Source organism: Neofelis nebulosa, chromosome 7 (genome assembly GCF_028018385.1).
Source record: "Neofelis nebulosa isolate mNeoNeb1 chromosome 7, mNeoNeb1.pri, whole genome shotgun sequence".
Taxonomy (NCBI): domain Eukaryota; kingdom Metazoa; phylum Chordata; class Mammalia; order Carnivora; family Felidae; genus Neofelis; species Neofelis nebulosa.
Genome location: NC_080788.1, coordinates 106,889,848 through 106,908,590, shown reverse-complemented (window position 1 = coordinate 106,908,590; position 18,743 = coordinate 106,889,848). Strand labels below are relative to the sequence as shown.

General features: G+C 41.1%; 1 long non-coding RNA gene across 1 annotated transcript in view; it reads right to left on the bottom strand.

The window, feature by feature from the left end:
* Positions 1–593: 593 nt before the first annotated feature.
* The window catches only part of LOC131517284 (uncharacterized), a 282,203-nt gene continuing 264,053 nt past the window's right edge, over positions 594–18,743 (bottom strand). Inside the window, exons 4-5 of the long non-coding RNA XR_009264496.1 lie at positions 15,148–15,208; positions 594–789 (exon numbers count right to left, since the gene is read on the bottom strand). This is a non-coding gene — a long non-coding RNA (uncharacterized LOC131517284). The remainder of the gene's footprint in view (positions 790–15,147; positions 15,209–18,743) is intronic.

The window sequence follows — 18,743 nt, the reverse complement described above, 5'->3', positions numbered from 1 at the left end:
GAGATAGTGAAGCCAAGCAGAGATAAACAACAGCAGAGAGACAAAGGGTTGTAAATGGAGGTCCCAGAACCCAGAGCCAAGGTCACCAGACAGTAGCTGGTACCACAGCAGACCTGTCCAGTGGGAACTGAGCCAAAGGAAAGAAGCAGTCACTGCTGGAGAAGCCATCCAAAGCAGAGAGCTGTCCTGTGTGTACCCTTCCTCCTGCACCCCTACTCCTAACCCCACACTATAGCCTCTGGCCAGTATCTTGCAATGCTCAAAAGCCAGAAGCCAACTAACATGAGAGTCTAAGAATCAGCCTGCAGGCAGGTTCAGCCTCACCACCTTGGAGAGCAGAGAAGAAGATGGGAAATGAATCTGAGAGCACACTGAGTTCGCATTTTTCTTGATCATTCTCTGAATTCTCAAAGCTAAAAAAAAAAAAAAAAAATATTCCTGACAGAAAATCTCTAGCTTACTGGGGAATGGGGAAGATTGAGTCCTGAATGGCTGCAGCCACCAAATAAACTCTGCCCTGCGCCTACCTGCTAACTCGGTACCACTCACCTGTCATATTACCTACCAGTCTCTACAGTTCATCTGGCAAAAAGTTGTCCAGTGGGACCCAATGAAGATGGATCCAGGGGACCAGTTGCCTTTTGCTTGACTCTCTTGACGTTGTTTCAGTATTTTCTCGTACTTACACAGGAACTCTTATGCAGCATTTTATGAGCTGTCACAAGGGGAAATGGCTGTGGCATGTGTCCGTGGTTGACAGGGTGCTTTTATCATGTATATCTTCCAGAGCTTTGAGGTATAGGGAGAGAAAAAGAGGAAAAAACTGATGTAAATGAGTGGTGAGTTACCTCTCCCGTCCTCTTTACTAGAGTGAAAACACCTTTTCCTTTTCCATTTTTTTCCTCCTTTTTAAGAAGAAAGGATATACCTAAGAGAAATATTTGGATTATCTAAGGGTGGGGAACAAGGGCAGTTCAGCCGAAAACAGCTGGAATGTATCTGCAATAGGAGTGGACAAAAAACACTCTTTTTGTGCCATCAGTGAATCCTTACTGTGAGTAAGCCAAAATAGCAACTTCTTTATCTCCAAAACAATTCTCCCTGAGGCCAGTTCCCAGCTTTAGATGCATACCCAGGACACTTCCCAGCTGTGTGGCAGTGCTGAGCTCTTCTCCACTGACCAGAGCCTTAGATCACAAAGGAAGCTGCTACGTCCAAGGACACCACATGCTTGCAGTAGAGGGGGACATCACATGCAATAGAGGGGGACAGCAGGTCTGGGCCAGTCATGTGGAGATCAGACACTACACTGGTCAATCTGAATACAGAAGGAAACTATTGTCTTTAATATAAGTGACATAACTGGCATCTATTGAGCACTTGCTATGTGCCAGGCGCTCTGTTGTCTTATTGAAACTTCACAACAGCACTTTTTGGTCACCATTCTTATTTTCCCCATTTCACAGATGAAGATGTTGAGGTTTTGAGGTTGGGTTATTTGTTTAGCATCTCACAGCTAAGAAGTGGCAGATTTGAGACTCAGACCTATGTCTGTCTCTCCCTCAGATCCAAAGTTCTTCCCCTTTACACTATCCTGCATATCAACTCTAAGGGAAACTCAATGGACAGTTTGTATGTTCAGTGCTAGCCAGCATCGCAAACAATCACTGATCTCATTACCCATGGTTTATGGAAGAGATAGTAAACAGAGTCATTGCTTGTTGGTTCTCTTCATGAATATCTGAGTGCAAATGATCAGTGAACTCTTGTTACCTCTCCAGTCCTAATGACTGAGTCATAGCATATCTGCTGATGTTCTAGAAGCTTCTAAGTTCTGAATCTCTCCAGCTACCCAAACCCTAGAGAACAAATGCTCCATTTCTGCAACTTTTCTTCCCAGAACTTCTCAGCTGGAATCCCAGAGATTGAAATCTGTAGGCTGAGATCCTGGCCAGTTCTGGAGTGACTCCTAATCTCATCTTCAGGGAAGGTCATTTATCTTAACAGCTTTTTGCCCAAGATCTTTGTATCTGTGATGGATACTATGGATTTCTATTCTACTCCAACTGGTATAGCTAGACTTTGCTATCATCTCTGCTGCATCACTAGAGCCCAGATGGCTCATGACTAGTGTATAGACTCTTCTCCCGAGAAGTTGACCCTGTCCCTTGAATTCTTCTATTTATAGAAGTAAAAGAGTTAGCACAGGATGACAAATACATTGCACATACACTGCTACTTCTCTTTCCTACACCCATAGTTAGGATGATCATTTGATTTATTGTCTGAACCAGGATGCTTGGAGAGTGAAAAGAAGGGCTAAATTACATGAAGACAAACAGGTTTGTAAACCAGGGCAGTCCCACAGTAGACAATGCTCACTGATCCTACCCTTCTCCACAGGGATCCAGGCAGCCCTTCAGAGATGAAAACTATGAGTAATCATATAATTGGTACCTTAGGACACTTACTGTTTACATGTGTATGCATCTCATTTCATTTTTTCAGCATAGGTTTGAGTGTTTACTCTGCAAATTTATAGATGAGGAGCTACTCACTTTATAAAGAAAAGGAAGATATAATCCTGTTCACAGATTAGAATCTAGTTATGAAGAAAAGACAACATAAAACAAATAAATAATGTTATGAGTGCAAATATTCTCTTCCATGAATGAATTTCCCTGGGTAAGAAGACCAGGTAGCAATTTACAAGGCGAGTTAGGCTTGAACTTGAACATTCCATTGGGTTTCACTTAGATTTTTTTTTTCAACGTTTTTAATTTATTTTTGGGACAGAGAGAGACAGAGCATGAACGGGGGAGGGGCAGAGAGAGAGGGAGACACAGAATCGGAAACAGGCTCCAGGCTCCGAGCCATCAGCCCAGAGCCTGACGCGGGGCTCGAACTCACGGACCGCGAGATCGTGAACTGGCTGAAGTCGGATGCTTAACCGACTGCGCCACCCAGGCGCCCCGCATTGGGTTTCACTTAGAATTGATATGAAATATATTCAAGATTTTAGAGTCAGAAAGTCCTAAATTCAAGTCATGAACCTGAATTTACTAGTTGTGTGAAAAAAAAATGGAATATAGGAAGTAAGTCCCAAAGGAGAGGTAATTATGCTTTGAATGTGGAGAAAAGGAGGAGAATAATTCTGTTTAGAGATGTCTGTCTTACTGTGCTCCTTTATATAATTTCTTCCTAAAAATATTTATTGGGTTAAAAAAATAGCACAGAGGTACAAACAAGAAATAAAAAAAAAGATCCCACAATCCTATCCTAGATCACCATTGCTGATATTTAAAAACAACAAAAGAAATATAGATACATGATCACAAAGTTCAAATAGTATATAGAAAGACACAAGAAAGTCTCTTTCTCCACCCCCGGAATCACTCCCTGAAGTGCCCACCTCTAGTATTTTTTTTGCATAGTTTTCATAGGAAAAAAAAGGCATTTGTCTGCATTACATACTCTATACCTTGTTTTTTCCCACTTAATAGTATATCTTGGAGGACTTTCCATCTCCACACATACAAATCTTTATTCTTTTACCAAGAGGAAGAGTCCATCGCAGAGATTATAATTTATTTAACCAGCCATTTTTTATTTATTTGTTTTTGTCATGATAAGCAATGCTTTGGTGCATATGTGAGCCTCTTTCAAAGAATATAGCTTAACCTTATAGGCTTATTAACAGTGAACCTAACTAAGAATATGCACTTTGTCTCCAGAGTCCATTCATCATCTTTCATTGTCCATTCCTGCCAGCTTCTCCTCATTTCTAGTTTCCTGTGTCCTTAATCCCCTGATTTTTCACAGGCCATCTTATCGTCCATGGTTTGCTTAACCCCCTTGATGACTGAACTTCCTTTGGACTTGCTCTCCTGTCCTTGCCCTCAGCATCTTCCCAGGACCCAACTGTAATATCACCTTTTGGCTCCATAACCATCAAATGTGATTGAGAAGCACTCCCTTTGGACACTTGTGATATTGTGATTTATAAATTAGAAATATATATATTTGATTTTCATCCCAGTTCTTGCATAGAGCTACTAAAATCCTTGAAATTTCCTAAGTGACAAGAGCTTTGAAGGTGCCTTTTGTTATGTTAATGAGTAACTTTGGGAATCTTCCTAGATCCCCTAAGGAGAGGTCTGGTCACCAAAGGCACAAACTGTGCGATCAGAGGGTTGGAATTTTCAGTCTCATACCCTCTTCCCCAACTCCAGGGAGAGGAGAAAGGGGCTAGAGATTGAGTTCAGTCACCGATGGCTAATGATTTAATCAGTTGTGCCTGTGTGATGAGGCTTCCATAAAAACTCAAAAGGATGGGGGTTCAGAGCGATCTGGAATGGTAAACACAAGTAAATTTGGGGAGAGTGGTGTACTTGGAGAGGGCATGGAGCTCTGTACTCTTTCCCCATGATTTTCCCTATGCTTCTTTTCCATCTGGCTGTTCCTAAGTTATTTCTTTTTATAATAAATTGGTGATCTAGTAAGTAAAATCTTTCTCTGAGTCCTGTGAGCTGCCCTAGGAATTAATTGAACCCAAGAAGGGGGTTATGGAAACCTTCTATCTATAGCCAGTAAGTCAGAAGCACAGGTGATAACTTGCACTGGCATGAAGTCAGGAGAGAGGGTCAGTCTTCTAGGATGGAGCCCTTAACCTGAGGGATCTGGCACTTTCCAGGTAGAGAGTGGCAGAATTGAGTTGAATATAGGACACCTAGCTGCTGTCTGAAAATTGCTTGGTGGTATGGGGAAACCACACACACACACACACACACACACACACACACACACACACTAGAATTTGGGAGACCAGAATCATTAGAACTTGAACCTTGCCAAGTACTCCTATTAGGTGAATGTGTATTTGACAGAAACGTTTCCAAGAGTGAGACTCTAGTTGTCCTTTAAAGGACTGATGGATTTTTAAAAGCAGGACAAAATCCTCTGGGGAGGACTAAACAATTTCTCCAGATACTCTGCAATGCATGACTCTGTATAAGGCAGGTATTCTGTGAAAAGTCAACTAGTTTAGCAAGATTCCTCTAAGCACCACATTAGTACCTGGAGGCCAGTTTAATGTAAATTAAATTGCAATGTATATTCTCAAGCCAGACAAACTGTCTGCAAGATTATTGAGGGCCCACAGAGTGCCATAATGACCTAGAAACAGAGGCCCACCGGTACTGACCAGGAGCTTGTGTAGAGTTGATCTCTTGGGAAGATTCAGATGGAGGGTTAAGGATTTTATGAAGAATTATGATTCTCAGTGATGAATGAAGAAAGCTAGAGCAAAACCACCCTGCCAAAAATGAAAGTGTCTTAAAGACTCGACAACAGTGGCAGTTCTGCCTGCCAATGCTGTAGGATAATTTATGAACCACACAGTTCAGAGCGGTTTAACAACCATTACTGAATGATGAATACATACTTGGAAATGTTATTATTTCTGCAATAGCATAATGATATCAAATTCACAAATTCGAGTTTAGTCTTCTACCTGAGGGTATGAGGAGGCAAATCAATCAGTTAAATATGTATAGGCAGAACCCTACTTGTCGAAGATTCCAATGTTCTATAAAGATTGAGAACCTCCTACATTTGGAAAAATGTGGAATCTACATGACCAAAGATGGTTTGGTCTAGTTTTTATATTTACCTCATGTGGTAGGAAGACTAACAGCCCCCCAAAGATATCCAGGTTCAAATCCCCAGGACATGTAAATATGTTACCTCATATGGCAAAAGGGGCTTTGCAAATGTAATTAAGTTGAAAACCTTGAGATGGAGAGATTATCTTGGTGAGTCCAATGTAATCACAAGTGTCCTTATAAATGAAAGAATGATGGAATAAGAGAATTAGAGTCAGAGAAGGAGATGTGTGTGATGACCAGAGAAGCGGAGGTTGGAGTGATTTGAATAAGGGGCCATAAGCCAAGGAATGCAGATGGTTTCTAGAAGCTGGAAAAAGGCAAAGAAATGGATTCTCCCTTAGAGCCTCAAGAAGGAATATGATCCTGGCAACATCTTGACTTTAGCCCACTGAAACCCATTTTGGACTTCTGACCTCCAGAACTGTAAGAAAATAAATATTTTCAGGCACTTAAATTTGTTACACCAGCAATATCAAATTAAGACACTTAATATCTTTCATTATTGTTTTCTTCATTTCTTTGTCTCATAAATTCACAGAGAGGCTAACAGCCAAGTTCAATACTGAAGGAAAATTCAACAAAGCGTGAGAAAGATATCACATAGATCCAAATGAAAGTAAGAGAAATATAGAATAATACTATAATTTTTATGCCATATTAGCCTAGAACCATCCTTGGTTACTTGTTAATTCAATTTATTTAAATATTTTCAGTGCCTCTTACAGATTCATATGTGCTACAGTTCCCGAAGAGAAATCTCTTCCATGTATTTCTTGGATATCTGAATATTTTAAAGGCAATAACTTTAAAATTTTAGGATTTCAAAACTTGAATTTAGATGTTGTGATACATCTTTTTTGGATTCTCCTTTAATTTCCCTGATAATTTCCACCTCTTTGGGAATTGCCCCTTGATCTACAGGGTCTAAATTTAATCCTTCCTTCTAGTCAGTCTGAATTGGGACAAGGAAGGGCCAAGAGGAACTCCTGATCCAAGTTAGGCCAATTATTTCTCCTGGGAATCTAAAATCTGAACTGCAAGATTCAGAGTCTGGGAATTGGAAACAGAGTTACTTTAATGTCAGAATGTAGACAGAGGTTCCATACGTTCCATAGGTGAATGTTAAGTCTTCCTAGGTCTGGTTGTTAAAGTCTTCCTTGGATTCCACAAGACACTCTATGTGGCAGAATGATTTGTGTAAATAGCAGCAATTCTCACCCCTCCCCCTGTCCGGTACTCTTGCCACACTCTTGGGATTTCAGCTCCTCTCAGTGGTGGAATAAGTTAACCTGTCCTGAGTCTGGGATGGCCTTCTGACTTGCATTAAACAGTGGAATGCGGTAAAAATTATATAGAAGTCTCCACACTTCCTCAGTCTGTTTGTCTGTCTGTCTCTCTTTCTTCTCCCCTGCTTCCTATGAGAACAAGCTCAGTGTAGCCTTCAAGGTAAATAGACATGTTACCCACTCACAGCCTTTGTCCCAGCCAAGAGCCACTCAACCACTGGACATGTGAATGAGGCATTGATGATATCCTAGACCTGCCAGTCCTCATTTGACCCACTAGGCTAATCACAAATTTATGAGCAAACCCAGCCAAGATTAGCCAAATCTTGCCCAGATCAGTAGATCCATCCATCTGACTCATAGATGTACAAGTAATTTTTTTTTTATCATTGTAAGTCAGGGTTTGGGGTGATCTATCATGAAGCAATGTGTCTAATTGATATACCCTAATTTGTTTGTGTGTTTCTTCTCTTATTTTAAGAAATATTTGTTGAGCATCTAGTAAATACAAGATAAGTTCTTATGTTAAAAATATGAGACTACTATGACATTACTATAAAACAAAGTTCCCACACTCATAAAGCTGACATTCTGGTGGGCATCGTGGGAGAGGTGAGAAGACTGACAATGAACAAATATAACAAATGGAGAATTAACGAAACAGGATTAGGAAAATAGGGAGTGTCCTGTCAAGGGAAGAAATTGGTATCTTATAAAGAATGCAGATGAGGGGTGCCTGGGAGGCTCAGTTGGTTAAGTCTCCGACTCTTGACCTCAGGATCATGAGTTCAAGTTCTGCATTTGTGTGTGGAGCCTACTTAAAAAAAAAAAAGAATTCAGATGAAAGGTATATTTATAAGATGACATTTGAGTAGATACCCAAGGGGAGTGAGTGAGTAAGTCATAGAAATGTCTGAAGAAAAAGCGTACCAGGTAGAAGAAACCGCAAGTGCAAAAGGCCTGAGGCAGGAGTGAGCTTGTTGTGTTTGCAAAATAGGAGGTAAATTTCCTGGAGTAGAAAGGGGCCAGGGATACGTCAGAGCAGTGACCAGGGCTCAGGTCATGGGAAGCTTGAAAGTGATGATGACAATTTTGGGTTTTACTCTGAGAAGATGGGAGGCAATTAAAGAGCTTCAATCACAGTAATTAACTGAAAGGAATCACATTTTAGAATGCTCACCCTGATGACTGTAAATAAACTCTAGATGGACAAGGGAGACCAATTGGAAGGCAGTTGCAATACTTTGGTGGATATGATGATGATTTGGACCAACATATTAACAGAGGAGCTAGCAGATTCTGGATGTGTTCCTACAGGAGTGACCACAGAATTTGCAAATGTTTGGTAATGGTCGTGAATTAATGAGGGGGAAGGGAACACTGTAAGGTTTTGGTCTGATAACTGAAGGGAGAGTCATTAATGGGCATGGGGAAAGAAGAGGATTAAGGAAAATCAGGACTTTGGTTTTGGACATGCCACATTTGAGAGTGGTTTTAGTTGGCCACAAGGATAACATCCAGTAGATAGTTGGCTGTATGGATATGGAGCTGAAATCAGAGCACTGAATTACAGACATGAATTTGGGAGTCATATGTGTATAGTTGGACTTGAGATGTCTGAGTCTGAGAGAAATCCTCCAGGGAGCACAGACAGAGAATGGAAAAAGCTCTGGGGCTCCCTAATGATTATATCCAGGGAGACAGGAAGAACGAGCAAGAGTTGACAAGGTACAAGAACCAACGGGGATTTCTGCCAATAAATTCCTTTCTTTTCTCTTTAACCTAGCTTAAGCTGGTTTCTGTTATATATGTAATTAGATAATACACAGAGATTTTAAGGAGAGGTTTTCCTTTCTGAAAATTATCCCTGTTGCCCTGTGGCTCTCCATGTGCTGGGTCCAGAGCATCTATGGCTGCATGGATGGAGGGCAAACACAGACAAAGACTTCCACTGACTCAGTGATTTTTTTTTTTTTAAGTCATGGAGGCTGAATAGTCTAAAACCCAAGCATTTTTGATTTGTGAGAGCTAAGAGTACGAGAAAGAAGTGGTTTGGTTTGGATTTCTAAAAGGGTTTGAGGGAAGAGTAAGCCAGAGCCTAGGGTAGAACATAAAGTCCTGTAGGAAATAATGTAAGACAGGGATTGACAGCAGTTTCTTGTGTCCCCACCTCCAGCCCCACCCCTACCCCAGGAGGGGGACAAGATCACTTCCTGGGCAGGAAAAAGGCTGGAGAGAGAAATCAGCTCTGAGATGCTGGTGAGGAGACTTCCCAGCCTGCTCTTCAACCTCTTCTCTACCTTCCACTCCCCCAACCTTGAAAGCCCTGCTGGGGTGGGGCAGACCAAGACTCTCAGGCAACTTTGAAAACCTCCCAGCTAAAGGGTTTTGTTCCCCACTTCCCATCTGTGGTGCTAAAGGGACTAACTCAAAGTCCATCTCACACCAATTCAGGAGAGTGACAGCAAAGTGGACAAGACGGCTCCGTGTATTTAAGCGAGAGAGCCTAGGCCAGTGAATGGATACCTCCCACGGTCCCCTCTGATTTCTTCAAGCCAGCATGCAGCACAGATAAGATTCAAAGATTTCCACATCTCCCAAGATGTTGGATGTTGAAGGTGGCTGCAAGTTGAGTGCTCCAGACCTGCCAAAGAGCCACCAAGGCCAGGGGCAAAGTCCCAAACCAAAAGTCTCAGGGTGGAGAGCTCAAAAGCCCGAGCCACATGGAAGCGTGAGCTGAGGCTCAGAGGAGCAGTGGTGACAGTGGGACCCACAGGGGTCGACTGCACACTGCCTGTGTGGGAGACCAGCCTGAGTTAGGTGAATTCAGTTAAAGGGAGATTTGGTTATACCTTAGCTTAGGGATACACATTTAAAGCACTTTTCCATTACACTTGCAATGGAAAGATCCCTGCTTGATTTAGATTTCAAAATTCTAGTTGTACATCCTATATCTCTTGCTCAACAACTAACCAGATATTCTGTAAATTCTACTAAAAATATTTTGGTGATGTTTTTGCCACTAATAATAACGAGCACTCCTCAACTGGTGGTTTAAAATTTATTTTTCCATATAAATGATATAAATAGTGGTTAGTATCCCATATTCATTCACCAAGTCTATATAATTCATAATATTATTGAATTCTAACTAGTCTAGTTGGTGCCAGAGTTGTATAGAGAAAGGGTGTTTCAAATCCCAAGCACCATTACTCACAGCAGATCCTCAGCTATATACTTAGCTTTCCGGGGCCTCAGTTTCCTTATATGTAAAATGGGGATAAGAACATCTTTTCTTGGGTTTGTTGTAAGAATTAGTAACAATTTTCCTAAGTCACCCAAATCTTCAGATGTGAGGATTAGTATCATTTTTATAAGGCACCCAAACAATTTCTATAAAATGCTTCAAATCTTAGCAATTGATCTTAGCTCAGCATTGGAAAAAATAATCTGATTGAACAAATCTATTGTAAGCTATGGACTATTATGCTCCCTTAATCCTCATAGAAGTATTTCTGATCTAACTAAATTCTAAATAAAGAGATTTTTTAGTAATTCTTTTAATAACAAAGCCAACTAAAATTTAAAGTACCATGATGATGGGCACCTGGGTCGCTCAGTTGGGTTAAGCATCTGACTTTGGCTCAGGTCATGATCTCAGAGTTTGTGAGTTTGAGCCTTGCATCAGGCTCTGTACTGACAGCTCAGAGCCTGGCTTCGGATTCTGCGTTTCCCTCTCTCTCTGTCCCTCCCTTGCTCGTGCTCTCTCTCTCTCTCTCAAAAATAAACATTCAAACAAATTAAAGTACCATGAGGGTAATTTCAAACTTTAGTTTGAAAAGGGATGACCATCTTTTAAGCAAGATAGATCTACCTGTCCAAGCTAGCCTAGAGTCATCTGCCTTAGGATTAGTTTGGGCTGCATATACGAGAAAAGCTGTAACAGTTTAAACAAGATAGAAGTTAATCTCTCTCATATACATAAAAGGAGTCTGGAAGTTAGCAATCCAGGACGAGCATGGTTACTTTGCAAAGTCCACAGCTCCTCTGCCATCCTTGAGAGTAGTTCTTGTTTGTTTTGTTAAATGTTTATTTATTTATTTTGAGAGAGGGGTAACAAGAGAGAGTACATGCACGCACACCGAGGGAGAGGCAAAGAGAATCCCAAGCAAGCTCTGCACTGTCAGCATGGAGCCTGATGCAAGGCTAGATCTCAGAATCTGGGAGATCATGACTTGAGCTGAAATCAAGAGATGCTTAATTGACTGAGCCTACCAGGTGCCCCCTTGAGAGTGCTTCTTGTCCTCATGTCCAATATGGCTGATAGAGCACCAGCCATCATATCTACATTCTGAGCAGATGGAAGAAGGAGCAGAAAAATAAAAAATAAATAGAAACAAAACACTTCTTGGAAGCCCCCACATAAAATTTTCACTTTCATATCTTAGTTAAAATATAGTCGCATGACTATGACCATATCTAGCTGCAAGGAAGGCTGAGAAACATCCTTTAGCTGAGTTTTGCTTCCCTAATAATTGAGGGTTCTATTACTAGAAATGAAAGGAAGAAGAGAGGCTAAAAATAAGCAACAAGCAATCTCTGTCACAGTTCTATTGAACTTCTCATTTAGCTCTTGCCTCTCAGTGGCAATTTCTCCTTTTATAGTCTGCTTTGTGCTGATGGAGATGGGGGCTTTGCACACCCCATTCTGCTTTGCCAGGGGATTCTGGAGGGAGACTAGAAGACTTGAGGAGGAAGGATGCCGTCCCTTTCTGTGTTACACAGCTCTGCTTCTTCCACCTTGGCATTGGCAGTTCTCTCCGGGAGCAGTTTGCTGGTTTTCAGCACTCATAGACCAGCCTCCTCACTCCTCACTTCACATACACGAGTGCCAGGCCAGCTGGCACCCCTACTATGGGCTGAACTGTGTTCACTCAAAGCACATATGTTGATGCCCTGACCCCCATTGTGACTGCATTCAGAGACTAGGCTTTTAGGAGATAATTAAGGTTAAACAAGGTCATAAGGTCGGGGTCTGAATCCTAATCTCTCTCTCTCCACTAATATGCTCTCAGGAATGGCCACGTGAGCACACGGCAAGAAGGTGGCCATCAGCCAGCCAGGTTAGAGCCATTTCTAACCCTCATTAGAAAATGACTCTGCTGGCACCTCGATCCTGGATGTCCAGTGTCCAGAACTGAGAAAATAAATGCCTGTTGTTTAGGCCACCCAGTCTGTGCTATTTTTTCATGGCAGCCCAAGCAAACTAACATGGCACCCTCCTCAGTGGTCGGTTTTCAGTCCGTGGGACCCATTCTCCAATCCTTCCCTTTGCGCCTCCAGACCCAGGGGGTAGTAGCTGTTCCTGTCAGTTGCCACCTTTCTGATAATTGATGTTCATTTTTTGCCTTTTAGGTTCTTCAATATCTAGTCAATTCTTCATCTTAATTCTTTTCTCCTGAAATAGGTGGTTGTGGTTTCTGACCCTTGACTGGACCTTGACTGATATAATATGAACAATTCCAAGTTACCCCCAGCTGTGGCTACAGATACTTTATAGAAGTGCCAGTAGCACAGTTCCCAGCCTTCATCTGCCCCAAATGCATCTCTACCAACTCCCATCTGTCACTTTGCATTTCTGCTCATGGCTGGTCTCCACTTTTGCCCTGCAGCGGTCCTCTATCTGGATTCTTTCTCCCTTTACCCAGCTGGATGATGTTGCTGGCTTTTGGTTCTCTTTGTGTATAAAACACAAATTCTTGTATTCTTGCCTCAGAACTGGTTGCACTGCTTCCCTAAGTCCCACGTTTTCCCAGATGGGATAAGAGTCATAATCTAAAATTATATACTCAAACCAACTCCCTTTATCAAGCTGTTGTTTTTTTCAAAGTTGTAGAGCTTTCTACTCTTGTAGCTTGCAAGTTCATAAAATAGTTCCAATTTGTTCTCCTGATGGCAGCAGGGGGAATTCTTTGGAGTAGGTGGGACATTTAATATAAGAAAACTAATTAATTAGTAAGGCAGGAATTTTATGCCTGAAATAACTGTGCACTTAGCTGTGTAGTCAAAGATTAATTTCCAGGCAATACATCATCTTCACACATTTCCAGGTTGCTTTCACAGACTCAAGATTTCTTTTCTGCCTCATCTATTCCATGCCATATTTAAATTGTTTGTGTGTTCATGAATGAGAAGCCATGGAAAATAAAAATTTTTTTGGAGACATTATCTTTCCTTTCATAATACTCTTCCATTATCTCTGCTTCTCTTCTTAGGCTGTCTGGTTTAGTTTAACCGACTTTCCTTTACCTGTCACTATAAATCCCACAATCACTAAAAAATGCTAGGGAATAAATATACTCTCTCAAAGTGCTCTCTTATCAGGTTATCCTGTATAAGATAATAACATTTTAGGTCCTATTCATGTCAAGAATCTTGTTCGTGTGAAGAATACTTCTGGTAAACGTGTTTTTACAGCCTTAGGCATCGGCAAAGAGGGAGGCTGGGGAACTAGCCACTGATGTAAATTCTCTTGCTTTCTCTGTGGCCGAAAAAAACAAAAATTCTCATATACGTTCCAACATGAGGAGCTAAATTGCAGGATGCGGATATTTAAAAAATACCTAGAAGGCCTCAGGACTGATGATGGTCATATTGATTCAACACAGTGATAACTGTAGCCTCTGTCTGTTCTTCTCTGTTCCTAGAGAACCCTGGCATCCATACCCGTGGGGGATATATTTGTTAAACCAAAGAACAAAATACACTATCAAATCAGTATAAATTCCCTCATGTATACATTATGAGGGCAACAGAGAAATGACACTGGCCAGGACTGTCCCAGGAAATTGTATTATGGCTTCTGTATCCTTACCAGCTAGGTAAAACACACCAGGCAAGCCCACAGAGACTTTGCAGAAGCTTCGCTCTACTTTAAACATACGAGTTGGCACGCTTCTTCTATAAGGGGCCAGAGAACCAATATCTTAGGCTTTGTGGACCACATGGACTCTGTTTTAACTACTAACTTTCGCTGTTGTAGCATAAAAGCAGTCATAGATAGTATGTAAATGAAGCAGCCTGTGTTCAATTAACACCAAAACACAAAGAGGGCCATTTTGGCCCATGGATCATGGTTTGCCAACCCCTGTTCTAGGATATCCAAGAATGCACTTTTATATAAAAAGAAACATGCCACCAAAAAATCTGTGCTCTGTTTTCCCAGCCTTCTACATAATAACCTACACATATTATACCTATAAAAACACAAAATGTTGTCCTTTTCCTTTCAGCTTCCTGAATTGAGACAACGAATTTTTATGCCCATACAGAAAGGAATTTAGTGCCATTTTGTCACTTCCTATTTGCTAGGGTTGTATGTCAAGGCAAGACGTTGTAACTAACGGGATCATTTATGGGCAAGGCCTGAGTTCTAACTTAACCTCTTCCAAAAGGGTAAGTGTAAGAGCATTCCAGGCCATTACAAACCAAATAACCCAACAAAGACAGGTGAAGGCTAATGCCTCTAATGGTACTCAGGAAAATCAATCAGCCAAGACAAACAGAGAAGACTGTCAATGTTATGTTGACGAACTGGTGGGTGGTTAAAGGGAAAAAAAGGGAGTGGGTGAAAGGAATATTTAGAAGAGCAACAAAGGGTGAAATTCTTTCTAGACCCTTGAGGCAAAGGTTCAAGTTCAGGGTTGAAGTTAATGGGGTTCACAGAGAAGAGGCTTCATCTACTAGATCATAATGATCCAGTTCTTCTGGGATTTTCTTTTTGGTAACTCACGAAGTTTTAAAAGCCTAACTTTAAAGTAATCGCGCTTGAAGTCCTCAGAGTGGGAAAAATAATAATAGCTAATACTTGAGTATTTGCTTTAGTTTTACATATTATCATATTTAGAATTTATTATTATGCCCAATTTTTAGTTGAGGAAACAGGCTCAAAATGGTTAAGTAATTTGTTCAAGGACACATGGATATGAAGAGGCAGGATCAGAATTTGTAAATGGGTCTGGCTGACTTAGAAGCCCATATTCTCAATCTTTACATTATACTATCTTCCCTCCTCACTCTTGCTGATAGCTAAACCTTCAGGTCACAAAAGATTCTGGAGTAATTTTTAAATACACATTGTAAACTAACACTCATGTTTCAAAGACACATGATCAAAGATCAAATTCTCCACCTACCGAGTTTTGCTTGAAGTTCCGTTACTGAGAGGATGATATCTTAAACTTGGAAATATTTATCCTGGGCCAGGAAAAAAAAAAAAAGGAAAGGAAAAGAAAGAGATGGCAAGAGGAAGAGTTTAGGGAGTTTAATATTTAATTAATTTCATCAAATATTTAATTTAATCATTTGTTTCCGTATAGGTTTGGACAAAATATTTTAAGGCCAGCACATTGATAAAATTAAAATAGAAAATGCCAGGTTACATAAAGTGCATGATGGTAGTGAGGGAACGTCAGGCAGACACAAATAATGAACAATCTGAAAAATGAATATATATGTGTGTGTGTGTGTGTGTGTGTATAATATATATATATTATATATACAGATTTTATAAAAGTATTCCCATTATTATACCCAGCTAGTCTCTTGAAGGAGCATTCATTCTTTTTTTTAATTTTTTTTTTCAATATATGAAATTTATTGTCAAATTGGTTTCCATACAACACCAGTGCTCATCCCAAAAGGGAAGGAGCATTCATTTTAATCCGGTGTTATTTCTTCCTTTCTGCCACCTAACACATGTCTTACAAATCCTAGCCTTACAAATTTAAAAATTAATGTGGGGTTGTATCACCTCATTCTTTGAGATGGTTTTCATCTCTGACAGATATATTCTGCTTCTTCTTTTTTAGCATAGAATTTGACATGTTTATGTAACACTGATCCTGAAGTCCAGGGTTGTTTTCCTAATTTGTCTTCATTACTTAATCCTGTAGGTTTGGTAGGTGGAAGCCTTCCCTCCCTTTCACTACAGCACATTACAAAGCTCGAGAGCTTGGTTGCTTACATACTAGTTAAAACGAGTGGGCATTTATTTGTTTGTTTGCTTATTTGTGTATTCATGTGTTTATTTATTTAATTTTTTGGTTAAAGAAAGGCAGATAAAGGAAGTCCGAGGTAAGGAAGCTAAGTTCCCCTTGGGGAACTGCTTCTCTGTTTTAATAAAATCACTTCTGATTCTAAATGTTTTGTCTCCAGAAAACCATCCAGAACTGAGTTGATTTAAAAATATTAGTCATATTCCAGGACCCAAGACCCCAAGGAGTTAAACTGGCTACAGATCATTTAGACCACCCACCTGTAATAGATGCACGGTCTGTCTAAACTCCACAGAAATGCAAACGCCTGCCTCTTGCTATCTCTCCAAATAGTGCCCAGGAGGCTTTGCTCCCCTTTAGAACTGCTGAGCTGGACAAGAATTTTACTCCTCTGGCCCAGTGTCACTTGCAGGTGGGAGGGGAAGGGAAATTAAGACACAAATTCCATTGCTAGTGAATACATGTGGGACCCAGGAGACCAGTTTATCTAAAACTGAGAAGGGAATTTTGGGTTTCACATACTTATGCACTGTGCTTCCATTCAAATATTTCTTTCTTTTTTTTTTCTTCCAACACATCAGTTCCCATAAAAAGCATTCCCTTTTCAGTAGCCTAATCAAACATGAAATAAGAAAACTTCCACGTTGAAATTACTTTTAGATCTTGTTTATGGGTCATGCAAACAAAATGCACCTATTTCTTTGTATTCAAATCACAAAATGACTTTTGTGCACGTCCAAAGAGTTAATTCACTCCTGGTGGCCTATAAAAAGAACATTGGCTGTGAAATTGTGGTAGGCAGAATTCTAAGAATGACCCCTAAAGACTCTCACTTTTGTATAAGACCCTTCTCTGTGGATATGATGGGACATCAAACGTCACATTGCATGGCAAAAGGGATTTTGAAGATATAATTAAGGTTTGACCTTAAAAGAGAGGTCACTTAGGTGAGCTAGGTCTAATTACATGATCCCTTAAAAGCAGAGCATTTTCTCTGGTTGGTGACAGAAGAAGTCGGAGAAATTCCCACCTAAGAATGACTGGACACACTACTGCTCATGAAGATGGAGGGACCACGTGATGAGAAATGAGCACGGCCTCTAGAATTTGAGAATGGTCCCCAGCTGGCAGCCAGCACTGAACTCGACTCTTTTTTTTTTTTTTTTTTTGGAGAGAGAGAAAGTGGGGAAGGGGCAGAGAGAGGGAGACACAGAATCTGAAGCAGGCTCTAAGGCTCTGAGCTGTCAGCACAGAGCCTGACACAGGGCTGGAACCCACGAACCGTGGCATCATGACCACAGCCCAAGTTGGAGGCTCAACCCACCTCACCACCTCACCACCCTAAACAGGATTCTTAAACAGCCTGAATGGGTTTGGGAGCTGATGCTTTCCCTAAGCCTCCAGATAAGAAGAAGCCAAACCTCACAAGGACTTCTGACCTACAAAATAGTGAGCTAATCAATGGGTGTTGCTTTTAAGCCAGTAAGTTCATGGCATTATGTTTTGCAGCAAAAGAAAATTAATATAGAAGGAGATAAAGGGGACCTTTAAAGGAGATGAAGAGCCCCAAAGGCATTCAGAGTAATAAGTGCATCTCTGGAACGAGCATCCCCCTTATAAGGGGAGGAGATGACTAGAGCTGGGAATAATGTTCAGGCAGATGTATAAATTCTGACGCAATTCTTTTCTTTTCTTTTTTTTTTTTAAGTAGGCCCCACACCCAGCATGGAGCCCAATGTGAGGCTTGAATTCACAACCATGAGACCAAGACCTGAACTGAGATCAAGAGTCAGACACTTAACCGACTGAGCCACCCAGATGCCCCTGAGGCAATTTTTAATATGTTATTTGGTAGCCATATTCCATCTGCTGTTTTTGGATCTGCTGCTCAGAATTTACTCCTCCACTCCGAACCCACTCTAGGAAGAGGACAAGGAGATCGGTGAGTGTCCCTGACCAGGCCAACAACATATGGTAGCGGCACATTGGGCACATTTCTCCCTTCTTATCCCACATGTGTCCTTCTGCCTTTCAGGATGAAGGATGTGACCCTGTATTCTCTTGGAAACCTGCTCTTGCCACACCGTTAGTCCCCACAGGCTCCTCTAGCCCCACTGAACATGCTGCCCAACCCCTCTGCCAGTTGACGAACCCATTTTCTCCCTGTCCAAGGAGGTGGAAACCAGAACGGTCCAGAAAGGTCCTTCCTACACTACATGGAAGGGGTGTTACTGGTATTCCCGGGGCGAGCTGTGGTCCGTGACCAGGGATCCCAACAGAAAAACAGCAGGCTCTAGCCAAATAGATAGTCACAGGAGATGGTGGGTGAAAAGTAAATAAACAGACTGGCCCAATTTCAGTTTGTTGGAAAAGAATCATACTGGGTTGAGTCATTTTAAAAGATTAGACACATACCTATTGGACCTGCACTGTGTTCCCACTTATCACTTTGAAATCTCATGCATTTGAATTTCAGTGTTTTCAGCCCTACTATGTTGACATATTTGTAGCACTGACACCGTCACTCTCTCTATATGCCAAAACTTCTCTCATAGCTTTCCTGATACCAGCCTCTCTTGCTTTTCCTACTACATCTCCGGTTTCTCCTTCTCTTTCTGAGACTGCCTGCCTCTACTCACCTTTAAAATTGGTATTCCACCATGAACCACCCTTGACCAGCTTCTCACTGTCTCCATTCATCCTACGTTGTTATTTCATTCACTCCTATGGCTTGG